This window comes from Taeniopygia guttata, chromosome 20 (assembly GCF_048771995.1).
Source record: "Taeniopygia guttata chromosome 20, bTaeGut7.mat, whole genome shotgun sequence".
Lineage (NCBI taxonomy): Eukaryota > Metazoa > Chordata > Aves > Passeriformes > Estrildidae > Taeniopygia > Taeniopygia guttata.
Genome location: NC_133045.1, coordinates 578,365 through 591,159, shown reverse-complemented (window position 1 = coordinate 591,159; position 12,795 = coordinate 578,365). Strand labels below are relative to the sequence as shown.

At 46.4% G+C, this 12,795-nt stretch overlaps 1 protein-coding gene across 3 annotated transcripts in view; it reads right to left on the bottom strand.

Moving 5' to 3' along the window:
• Positions 1-12,795, bottom strand: part of LOC100217539 (rho GTPase-activating protein 39) — a 61,822-nt gene that overhangs the window by 33,278 nt on the left and 15,749 nt on the right. The gene's annotated exons all lie outside the window — the stretch shown is intronic.

The following is a 12,795-nucleotide window of genomic DNA, read 5'->3' as shown; positions in this document are numbered from 1 at the left end:
TGGCATGTACCCATAAAAATGATCTCAGGAGATAATTTTTAGGAGATCAGGCCAGTCCTCAAAATTGAGGAAAAGCAAGGAGTACATTCTTGGAGCAGGGCCAGCCCCAGGCTGCCACACAAGCCTCAAAAATAACATCAGGAACTCTGGAAAGATGTGATAAACCCAGGACTGCAGAGATAAGTCTGTAACTTGGACACACAAAAACCAAAATTAATTCATATTCCACTTTACAAGGTTAAAGACGTTTCCTGGGGGTGGTTTAAATAATGCTTTTCTTCATCCTTTCAGCTGCAAGTGCTGAGGGATGCAGCAGGCACAGAGTGTGCACCCACTCCCACGAGCACTGCAGCACCTGCTCCCACCAGCAGGATCATGGCAATAGTTTCAATTCATCTCAGCTCCTCTGACTCAGTGTCCCCAAAACACGACTTGCCTGCAGGTCCCATTTGCCCGACCCCTCCACTGCCTGAGCACAGGACAGGCAGCCTGCTGGCATTGCAATGGCTCCAGGGAACTAACGTAGTCACCAGAGCCTGCAAGGTGGAGGGATTTCAGCAAAACCCCCACTTGCTTCCAAAAGCAACCCACATTCCCAAGGTGCATCCTCCTGTACTGTCAGAAAGTCCAGGAGCTTCCTTTGTGTCCTGAGTAATACTTTCCAGACCTCATAGCTGGGAAACAGGACACAGCAGCTGCTCACCCCAGCAGGCAAAGGCCCCCAACTGTGATAGCTTGTGCTGTGAGCATGCTGATGTTTTGGAGGAGTGGCAAGGCCATTGCAGGGGTCAGCTCCCAAGCAGCAGCATGTTGTGAACAGGATAGTGCACCAGGAATGCAAAAAGCAGAAGAAAGTGTAGGGCTTTTTGTGCATAATCACATCTCATGTATGTGGCAGCAGGTCTCTGGCCACAGAGAGCAGGCACAGACTTTCCCAGGTATTTTCCCTGGGAAGGCTGTGAGAAGATCAGAGAAAAGAATGAGAAACAATTCTTATCTTCACTTGCTGCACCTGTTGTTGTGCACATGTAGAATGTGTCATGGAGATTTATTCACCAAAGGGCAATTTCTTAATTGGACACTGGATGATGTTTGGATTGATTGACCAATTAGTTCAAAGCTGTACTGGATTGACTGTAAAGGTTACTGAGTTTCTTAATAAGTACAGTATAATATAGTATAGGATGATATAATAAACCAATTGATCAGCTTTCTGCAATCACGGAGTCAATGCTAATTATTAGTCGGCTGGGGGCCTGCGGTGATACATGTAGACAGACAGATTTGGTCCCATCTGAAGGCTTCGCCTCACAGACGGGCAGCTGTTTTTTTAATAAAGTGCTGTAATAGACAGTACAGGTAAGAGCCAAGCTGGTGCATTCTGTCCTGCAGCTTCAAGGTCACAGGGGATGGACATGTACAAACTTTGATCCCTCAAAACCAGCTTGAGTTCTTCCTGGCTGCCACTCCTGCTTGGCAAAGCCTTGGAATAAAAAATAATAGCAGTAATTTTTAAGAAGTGGTGTTTCATCCTGAAAGGGCATCTGCAAGCATCTCCTCACTAGATCTTTCTCACGAAGACTGTAAATGCTTAGTAGGAAGGAATACATTTTTTTTAACTACAGAGAACTGAGCAGGACCAGAAATGAAATGGACCAGGTACAAGAGAAGAGTCACTTGCAGGAAGAGCTGAGGAACCCCAAGAAGTCAAACAGGCACTCCCTCACAGGACAGCTGGTTTTCCTGGCACCATCACCCAAGTGACAACACAGCCCAGGCAGCCAAGCACAATCCTGGGACAGCAAAACTTCTTCCCAAGGCCGTAAGAATAGTAGAGATGTTTTCTTAGCTGGAGCTGTCACCTCAAGATCAGCTTGGTGTGATCTGCGGCCTCACATGTGGAAACTGCTCAGCACCAGCTTGAGGATGCAAACATCCACCAAGGGGAAGAGAGCACCAAGGATAGCCATGGGAAACAACTGCCTTAGGGAGCTTCACACCAGGCTGCCAACAAATCCTTCTGCATGGCTACAAGGACTCCTCTTATGACTTATTTCATTTCCATGTGTCGCACTATGACACAAAATAACTCACACACTCACTTTAAGATTTAAAAGAAGAAAAAGAGGAAGTTTATTTTCTGACTCCCCAGTATATAGAATTCCAAAAGTGACAGTGGATTGGAGGATGAAATTGCCACCTCTCCAACCACACTGGTCAAACTTAGAGTCCATCAATTCTCTCCTCCCACAAAGAAGAATGCAAAACAATCATTATTTACGTGAACAGTGCGTGAGAACTCCAGTAGAAATATGTAAACATCAAAAGGCTTAAAAAACTTTCAAAAGAACTTTAAAACTTTTAAAAGAACAGGGCAACATCCATACTCTGTAATTTTTGGATTTCTGTGTTTCAAGCCAAGATCCCACCTCCTTCCTGCACTTCCCTTCTTTGGGATGAGTCCTGCAGAGAGTTGAGGCAGTACTAAGTCCTTCCTGGCCAAACATGGCTCCATACCAAGTGGGATTTTTCAAGAGTAATGCCCTCAATGGAGGCCTGCAGCATACTCAAACCCAGTCCCAAGACAAAATGCCAGTTGGTGTCATCATCAGAGATCATCTAGCTGAGGATGTGCCACTGCCAAAACAAAGTGCCTTGTTAACAGGTCCTCCTTGAGGAGGAGGAATGCAGTTTGGCCATCACACACAGAGTGAAGTTTCTCAGAAACTGACCACAGTGTCACGGTGACACCAGCCAAAGGCAGGGAAGTGTGTGCAGGGAAGGCCACTTGCTGTATAGCAACCAATGGGGTGATGGGGATGGGTATCTGACATAATCTGCCCCACAGAGACAAGTTCAAATCCTCTTTCATTTGCTGTTAATGGAGCATAGGACAAAGGACCAATGAAATGGAGCAGAAGCAGTCATACAGAGAATAATGCCATGCTCACCATCCTGAGTCCTCTAAAAGGAGGCCCCTGAGGCGGATCATGGCAAGCCAGTTCAGGAATGGGAAGTGGGTATCAACCCAGAGGCTCCACTGCTACTGACATTGCTGCTCCTCTGTGGGTCTAGGCTCTCGGCTGACTGAAGAACAGCACGGGCTGTGTTAAAGAACTCAAACCACTAAAGACTTTTTTAAAGACAATCACACTTGACCCTTCACCTTCTGCAAACAAGCAAAGCCACCTCAGAAAAATTCACTTAGTACAGGTGCTGAGAAACCAAGCACAACCTCCAGGTGGCTCTGATTCACTCAGATTCCCATATCAAAGCCAGGACAAGGCTGTAAAACTCATCTCTAGCCTCGAACTGCAGAGAGCCTCCAGAAGGTCTCTAGCATTGGCTCCTTATGGGAATCCTCCTTCAGCTGAGTGAGACAATTCAGGCTTTATTCACTGCCTTCTCTCAGCTGAGTCCAGAAAAGATGTAATTTATATCTTAGGATGAAAAAAGTACCCAATACAAACACCTCCCTCCTACACACACACACACACCCACACATATACACATTATAACTTCTTTTGAATACCCATGCCTCCTTCTAACAAAAGTTATAGAGAACAAAAATAATGTCAGGCTGTTCATAAAATTCTCCTGCTCCTGAAAATAAGCACTATGCAAACAAACCAACCTCTGCTTTGCCAAAGACAGACCACACTGCGAAAATCCAGAACAAATGCTGATTGCTCAAAGTCTAAGCACATATGCTTAGCTCCAGCAAGAGCAGAACGGGGGCAGGCCTCTGAAAGCAGAGCCCAGCCTGGCATCACATTTCATAGAAAAGAGAGAATAACACCATAGTTTGGGTGGGTTAGTGATACAAGAGAGCCTGGAAAAGGTCTTATCACAAAAAACATCTTATTACTTTGGTGTTTTTAATGAAAAAGGAAACAAAACAACAAAACAAACAAAACCAAAGCCAAAAGCCTTCTGCTAGGTGGTATTTTCAAAGATGATGTCAGACGGGAAACTTGGTGGCTTTCTGGTTGCTTGGACTCTGTCAGCTCTTGCCTCTTTCCTAGCTTTCCCAAACTTTCCCCCAGCCCAGGTACCAGCATTGCTGGCTCCATCTTGCTGCTGTTAGCCTCTTGATTTACCCCAAATCCAGAGCAGAACAGACAGCAAAGGGGTAGCTCAGTCCACAGGAGCAGGTTAGGGCGACACCAAAATTACCAGCAAATTCCCCCAATATCCTGTCTCAGAGAGACAGAAGTAAGAAAAAAGGACTTTTAGGACACAGATGAGATGTCTTGGGGTCTCTGCAAAAGGAGAGAGGAAGGGCATAACGAAGGAGAGACACTATGACAAGCCATGCCACAATGATAATCAGTTTAAAATAAAGTCCAGAACAGTCTCAAAGGCATAAGGCCCAACAGCCCAAGACCAGTACCTGAACCTTGGGTGGGATGGATGCACAGACATCTTAGAGCTCTGTATGTCAGTAGGGAGGAGGGAAGGCAGCACAGACACTCCCACACAAACCTTCATGTTTCTTTATTATCCGCTCTGTGCTGAGTGTTGTCCACTAGGTTTGGAGTGATTTGAGTCCTGAAATAACTCCCTGGAGCTACAACGAGAGCACCCCAAGGGAGGGGAAGACAGAAGGGCTTGAACTGCTTCTCATCCCCGCCCCATCCTTCAGCCCCCCATCACAGGATGGGCAATTCTGCAACAGAGGGAAGACCAAGGGACAGAAAACATCCCTGTTTTAACGGCTTTGAGACAAAACACAAAGCACTTGCTGGATGGACACTGAGCAGAAGGACGATATGTACTGGAGACACAGGCACCAGGGGACTGCCTGGCGACCAGCAGACCAACACTAAAGGAAACTGAACCTGAGGGCAGGAGGGGCAGTAAAATCCACTCCTGTTAAAAAAATCTTGGCAATGCAAACCAGGTACAGGTCTTCACCAGAGAGCTACCTGCCGTTTCCCTGGAGGCCAAGGGCCTCTCACTTCTCTCTGTCCCCAAATTGTCATTGACGGTGAGCACTTTGGCCTGTGTTATGGCTAGAGACCAGCTGTGGCCACTGCAGCCTCAGTAGGAGGCAAAAGACATGTCAAAAACCATTCAGCATCAAGAAAGTTCCAAATGCTTCCCTCTACTCTTTGCAATGATCCACAGGCTGGCCAGAGACACATATCTGGCAGGCAGCCCCTCCTGCCTATCTGTCCCAGCCAGCCCATGAGTTTCACATGCTGAGGAGCAAAATCATTTGTGGAGTTTGAGCCCCAGGCCACAGCAGAGAAGTGAGCTAGTTTCCTTGGGCTATGGGACCTGCCTTGACACCCTGTCCAGCCCTCAAGCTGCTGTCATAGCATACCTTGGGTCTCTTGTGCCATTATGGCTGGAGTTTTCATTCTGCAGGCCAGAGCACAAGCTCAAAACTCCAGTACTTAAACAGCCTCCCCAAAGCTCTGGTTTGCCCCAGATGAAGTGGCACCTCCTAAGCTCAATGAAAGCTTAAGCAGAGTTATTTTTCCTTTTAAGGGGCTGAGAACTTAAGAACAAATTGCAGAAGAAAAAAAAAAACTGGCAGTCTTCGTCCCCTCTCCTTCCAAAATGTGCTGTGTGCATCCACAGCTGCATCTAAACTACAGCTGCTGGAAGGCAGGCAGCTGTGGAGGGAAGCTCGGTGCCAGAAGGATGGTCCCTGCCCAGGGGACACAAGGTGCCTTGGCAGGGAGCTGAGACATGGCACAGCTCGGTGCTGGCTTCCTACCTGCACAGCCTTAGGCTGCATCAATCCCAGGACACATTGTCAGGTCTGTCGCAAGACTGAAACCAGGATTGGGACCAATACTAGCACCACTGCACCTGATAGTGACTGCATCCCACCTCAACATGCTAATAACTAGACTTTGTCCCCAACAGACAGGATTTAAATGGGAAAACTTCAATTTTATCAATATTCTAGAGAGGAAATTATTTCACAGTTGCTTAGGTAAAGGCATTACAGGACAACCTGCCAGTTCATCAACAAATTATTACCACGGCTGGGATGCATACTGCTTACCTTCCACCCCTGGTGCTCCCCCATGGCAGCATATTGGGCTCAGCCCCAAGGAGGCAACCTGATGCCTTCCCATTTGCTCCCATGGTGATGCCCCTGGTTTCAGGGAGGATTTGTGCAGGCACACTGCAAGCACGGCTTGATGAGCATCACCATGGTCATCCCACCTGTACAGGGTCCCACCAAAGGGGGCAGCAGGGCTCTTGTAAAGTCATCACCAGATACACCAGCCACATCCTTCCAGGAGTGTAAATCTCTACAGGCAGGTACCCAAGGTAATAGATCTACTTTCTCCATATCTTCCTGGGACACACCAATCTAAGATACATGATGCCAGCTGAAGCAGACCTGAGCTTCATCCTCTTCTGAGAGTGTATGCAGGCACCAGGTCATACAGGATCTGCCCACAATGGTACTCAAAGCAGCTAAGAGCCTCCCAGCATGAATGAAACTCTAAAATCAAGCCTGGGCTGTTTGTGTTTTTTTAAGGAGGATACATACAAACAAAAGGAAAGGATGGAGATAGAACCCCTAAGTCTCCCGTCTTCTCAATGAGCCCCAGCACCTCTTAGCACTACCTGCTGATTGAAACCCTTGTCAGTGACAGAAAGCTGAACATGGCTCCACAGACCTGTAAGACCCCAATACCTCTTGGCAGCTGTTGAACAGAAGTAAACTGAACCTGAAGCAGGATGACATTTCCCAATGCCAACAAAATTGCACCCTGGGTGAAGAGCATCATGCTTTTAAACTGCAGGAATGAGGTGAAGAAGTTGTACCTGCCAAAATTACGTAGGACAAGAGCCCAGAGCCCTGGGAAAGCAGCATACACCAAGTGTTCTCCCTGAGCCAAAGCAAGTAATGTCACATCAATGATATCCCTGCTATTTCAAGGACGCAGCAGCAGCCACTGCCCTGTCATCCTATAATTACTGACAAAGATCTTGATTTATCTAGCTTGCTCCCCAGCTGCTTCAAGACTGAGATTTACTCTTCTCCGCCTCCTATGTCACCACTCCTGATTTCAGGGATTCCTCCCAGCATTGCCATGAAGCCCTTGCAGCCAGGGGCCCAACACAGCAGCTGCCTCCTCAGACAGTACATGCCAAACAAAGCAGTCTGGGAATAGGAGGTGCTACAATCAGAAGTTGTTTTAGAAAAGCCACATTACCACATAAACCCAGCAATTGCTCCAGGACCTTGGGAGCAACCCACAACCTGCACACTGTGGAAGGAGCAGGACTCAGCAGTGACTGATCTTCGTCACTTCTGTATACGGATCATCCTGGGCTTGGTGACACAATGCCAGGAACTGCACAGACATAAACACACTGCAGTGCAGCATAGTTTCCCCATACAGGAGGACAAAAGAACAACCATTACTATGCCATCTTCACTGAAGGGAAGAGAGAGCCCACAGCAGCCAGAACAGAACAAAGTAAATAGCCAGCTACCAAGGCTCATTTGCATCATACACAGGGATGGTTTTTTTCTGCAGAAGGGAACACTGAGTAATGACAATAAAACATTTACACAGATTTCTGAACAGTGTCAGAGAGTGAAGAGGAGGAAGACAGGAACAGAAAAGAAACTTCCAGCACCAGCAAAGGGAAACCCAGGAGAGTGCTAGTGAGAGCACTCAGGTCTTGGGACTTAAGGACCTCTCAAGACCTCTGATCTAAAATAATTGCACCAGACCACCAAAAAAAATCATGACAATCATAGCTTTTCTAAAGGCAGAACATCAGCTGGCAGTGGTCAGGAACAGAAGATGAAACTGTAATTACAGGGTGGAGAACCTGCACTGCCAGACCATGCACAGCTGGACTGTGTCACCCCAGCACCCCAGGTGCCAACAGACGATGCCCTACAAACAGCCAGATCACAGAGCATAATGTTTTCAAGCACCACTCAGCAAAGCTACATATCTGAGGCAGCTAAGTTCCCAGAAGTGTGACATTAGCAAAATAATGGCCCTGTGTCTCTGCTCATTTGAAGGGCTACCAGTCATTTATGAGCTGAAAAACAGAGTCCCTTGAAAACTCATGCACAACATAGCCACGGATAGCAAGGTACCAAGTCATTCCTCAGATAGCAGGGTCCACAAAACACTGTGGGCTAAAAGCACAAAACAAATATAAGAGTACTTCATCATAACTTCTTTAGAGTTATTCGTTCTTCAGCAAGAACTCCAACTGCAGCTGTCTGCCAATTCTGTAGAAAAATATCATGAGAGAACAGATGCAGTGAAGCTCTTGAAAGTATTAGCTGTCCAAGCTTGTTATGTGTGACTCAGGTTTACCACTACAACACCAGGCTAGCAGAGGAATTTGGTTGCAAGTCAAAGGAAAGAACAGGATCAGGAGTTGGCAGCAAGTCAAAGGAATAACAGTCTGCATACAAACAACTCTCTGCCGTCCTGTGAGATGCCATCAGGAAGCTCATCCCAACAGGACCCTGTGCAGAGGAGCCACTTCAGTGTCATAATTTTCTCCAGCCCAAAGCACACCAATTTCCTCTGGCAAAGAAGGAGAGATAGTGGTTTAGGGGTAGGGGTTAGGGTACAAAGTTCATAAGCTCTTTATAAAACAGTAAGCAAGGAAAATAAATATATCATGGAAAAGAGGTCCTTCCATTTATTTTGTCTACAGGAATTGCTGAACAACAAGCACATCAGACACAACGGAGTCAGGATGTTGCAAAGCCAATGCACTGGACCCAGAGCATTGGTCCCTCCTGCGGCCCCAAAGCCTCCCCTCCTGCATGCCTGCCCCACAGGGAAGCACATGGGTCCCTGCTCTATGCACAGCTCCAGCTCTGGAAAGCTCACCTATCCCTATGTGAATTCTTAGTTTGGGATGAAAAACACAGGCCATATTTGACTATTTTATCTTGTTTTTTATTCTGAGGTAATAAACCATGAAAAAAGCTTCCTCCAAAAGGAAAGGCACACTTAATTGTTGCCCCAAACTCACATTCTTTTCCTCATTGTCTCTACAACATTACAGTGTGAGTAGGAGTCACATCCTGTGAGCTGTATTTCAGCCTCTTCTTTGTCTGCTACACACTTGCATCTGCAAGACCAGCAGTGACTACAGTAACACCTTGAACTCCAAGTAAACCAAAGTACTAATTATCTATAGTTTCAGTGCTTTGTCATTAACAACCTCGGGCTTGATTCAATGAGAAAGAAAGACTGAGATGTTTGACCTTGCCTTAAAATGCAGTCACATCTTTTTTAAAACTGAACATCTCTTCAATCTCACAGATGTAAAACTTCACAAAATAAAGCACAATTAGTTAAAGCCCCAAATTTGCCTTTGCTTTCACCATGTCATAGAAACAAAGGTGGGATTAACCAGGGGGAGACCTCATTGTGGTCTTCAACTACTTCTCCTTCATGAGATGATGTGGAGGGGCCAGTACCAATCTCTTCTCTCTTGTGACCAGTAACACGGCTTGAGGAAAGAGCATGAAGTTGGAGGAGGTTTCGGTTGGATATCAGGAAAGTTTTTCACCCAATAGGTGGCTGAGCACTCAAACAGGCTCCCCAGGGTACCACTTGCAGCACCAAGCCCATCTGAGCTCAAGAAGCATTTGGACAATGCTCTCAGGCACAGGGTGGGATAACTAGGGTGTCCTATGCAGGGCCAGGAGGTTGTAGACTCAGTGACCCCAACAAGTCCCATCCAACTCAGCATATTCTATGATTCCCAAGAGTCCAGAAGAAGGCAGCTATGGCAAATAACATCAGTCACCAAAGACTCAGTTGTTTCTTGGAGATGCTCAGGAAAAACCAGCTGGGCTGCAGAAGGAGGCAGTCCTGCATAGCACATGATGCCTCCCCAGGAAGACTCAGCCCTAGGCTGCATGTCTGGACGTACTACCTTGAACAGACTGCTCCCAAGAAACGGGGAGAGCAACTGTGGACATCACAATTACTCCTTGCTTTGGACAAACCTTTTGCAGGGTATATGCTCATTTCTTCAGCCTCTCCAAGGAGGTCGGAAGGATAAAGAATTCCCTGTTTTCACTGTACTTTTTTCTTTCAGTTAATGACAGTAGGCTATCATTCCAGCAGGTCAGGGAGATCAGGGAAAGTTCAGTATCAATGACAGTGACATCCAAAGCTGCAAGTTTCAAGACTGCTAAAAAAAACCTTTCAAGTTGGTGAGGAAAGGGAGAGAGGGTTGTACAGTGTCATGGTTTGATGCTAACACAATGCCAGTGCACCCATGAAAATATATTTTTTTCAAATGACTGCTGTGAGATGTGACCAGAAACAGAGCAGAGAAGGTTCAAGCTTAAAAATAAAGAACTTTATTAACCTACAACTATAATAAAAGGAACACAGAGAATTCAGAATGCAAACCTCCTAATACATTCCTCCTCCCCCCACCCAATTTCCAACAAAACACAGTGAGACAAAACCCTGGATTCCCGATCAAGTTACCACCCCTCAGATAATCAAGTCTCAGTTCACCAAGGGAGAGAGGAGTCTCTCTTGTACCATAGGCTCCCTCAGCAAACACAATTGCAACCTCTTGTGTTTCCATGTCACACATGGCACTGCCCGGAGAAAATCTACCAGTGTGACACTCTCCTTGCCATGTCACAGTGCTCTCCACCGTGCATGAACAGACTGCTCATACAGCTTCTTTAAGGATGCTTTGCCAAGGACCAAAGAACAACAGCTTCTCATTTTGGGACAACAGTTCCCCCCCATTTTCTCCTCCCACGGGGCCGAGGGTCTGGAGAACAGAGATCTTCTTCCCTGAAGACAGAGGGCATCATCACATCCTCCTCATCTTTTCTCTGTTCATTTCACTCCTGCACATGATGTCACTCCCACTCCTGTCACTCTCTTGGCTCAAGTCATCACATCCCCCTAGAATGCAGTCTGTGTTACAGGAGAAATTGGTTCAGTCTATAGCTATACAAGGAAAGTCCAGCCAAAGCTACTCCATCATCTCCTCCCAACTAGGATTTCTTCTTCTAACATCTCAGGTCCCAGACTGTTTCTCTTCTCTTTCAAATCGAGGAGGAGTAGTGTTTCACAAAACTTTCTTTGCCCAGAAAGGGTTAAAAGTCTCCCAGGACAGCTGAGATCTCACAGCAGGCTGCCAAACTCCCACCACCTTCCCTCTCCTCTTCTCTTCCTCCTCTTCGTGAGTACTGCTGGCAAATATCAAATTTCCAGGTGGAACTTTCCAGGTGGAACGGGCTCTCTCTTTCTCTCTCTCCCTCTGGGGGGCCTGTGCGGGACATCTCAGTGTTTCTCCACCCTTCTGTCCTGCAGGGGCTGACCAGGTTCCATTCCCCTCACCCCCCTTCCCCCCTTCTCTCTCTGGGGCTCCAGCCTCCCTCAGCCACAGCCGCATGGCTGCCGCTCCTCCACCCAGCCCGTGGTTGGGCACGGCAGGCCTGCTCTCTTCACTGACCAGAACCAAAAAGGAGCCTTCCCATGGGAGCTCTCCGCTTTTAACCCGCTATGTCTCAGAGGCATGTCCAATGTCTTCAGTGGTCACACCAGGTGTCAATATTCAAAGCTGACCATTGATTGGTTTGACTATAATTTCCCATGAAAATTCACTTCCTTATCAACCTACGACATACAGTTAATATCTACACCTCAGCAGAAGAAAAGTGGACTCCCCAGATGAGAGGAGACTGGTCTGGCAAAACAACTTCTTCCTCTAGAGGGATGAAACTGGAGAACTGTGACTTGTGTACACCTAGAACCAGAGCTGGGGACAGACTCATGACCCTGGTTCAAACCCATCACAGCTCTCCACAGATGCTCAGGCTTAAGTGGAACCACCCTTTTAAGCAAAAGCCCAGGTTTCACCTTTTCCAGAGCTCTTTAAAAGGTTCCAAAAAACCACACAGGTGATGGTATTTTTGACACAGTTCCAACTCAAACCGGATTCATGCAGGCATGCTAATGCACTCTGGGGTTTTAAACACCACAGAATTCAACTAGTGCCAAGAACAGTTGAACTGCAATTTTAAATACTCAGAGTTTATCTTCTTTGAATAACCAGGAGATAAGTAAAGAAATCCTGTACATCAGAGCCTGGCCCAGATCATGTCTGATTTGCACAAGATTCTCCCTTTCACCAAGTCAGTCTGAGATAAACACTTAAGCTACTTCACATAGCTGGAGGAGTAAATATGTATCATCTGTTTGTCCTGGTTTAAAGGAAGGAGGAGAAAGGAAAAAGAAAAAGAAACTGAATTAAAAAGAAAATTGAGACATGATTTTCTCATAAATGGCACAAAAGAGTCAGTGCAGTGGGTGGCTGCAGAGCTGGCAGCACTAGACAGGATTTCCAGAACAAAAAAAACCCAGGAAATCTGCAGTGTCACTTCTCCCCACAATTATTTAAAATGAGCTTATTCCTTGCACTTTGCCCATGAGGAAGAAGCAGCTTCCTGGCTACGATAGGGGGAAACACAGTTATTAATAGCATAACAAGGAGCAAGTATCAGAAGTTATGTTGCAGCCCTGGAAGATCTTGGCTCATTCCTGAAAACGTGTTGCCATGGTAGTAATTGCTATACATGGTAACAGTGAACAGTGGGGTGAGAACAATACACTTCTCGATTTGGTGCCCAAAACAAGTTCCTTTTGTTTCTTCCCACCAAAACCCACATATTTATTAGCTTGTGTTCAGTCCAAAACTGAACTTTTCACTTTCAACAGTGGAAAAGAAAATAGCAAAAAAGAGACTGTCATGGTTTGATGCTAACACAATGCCAGTGCCCCCATGAAA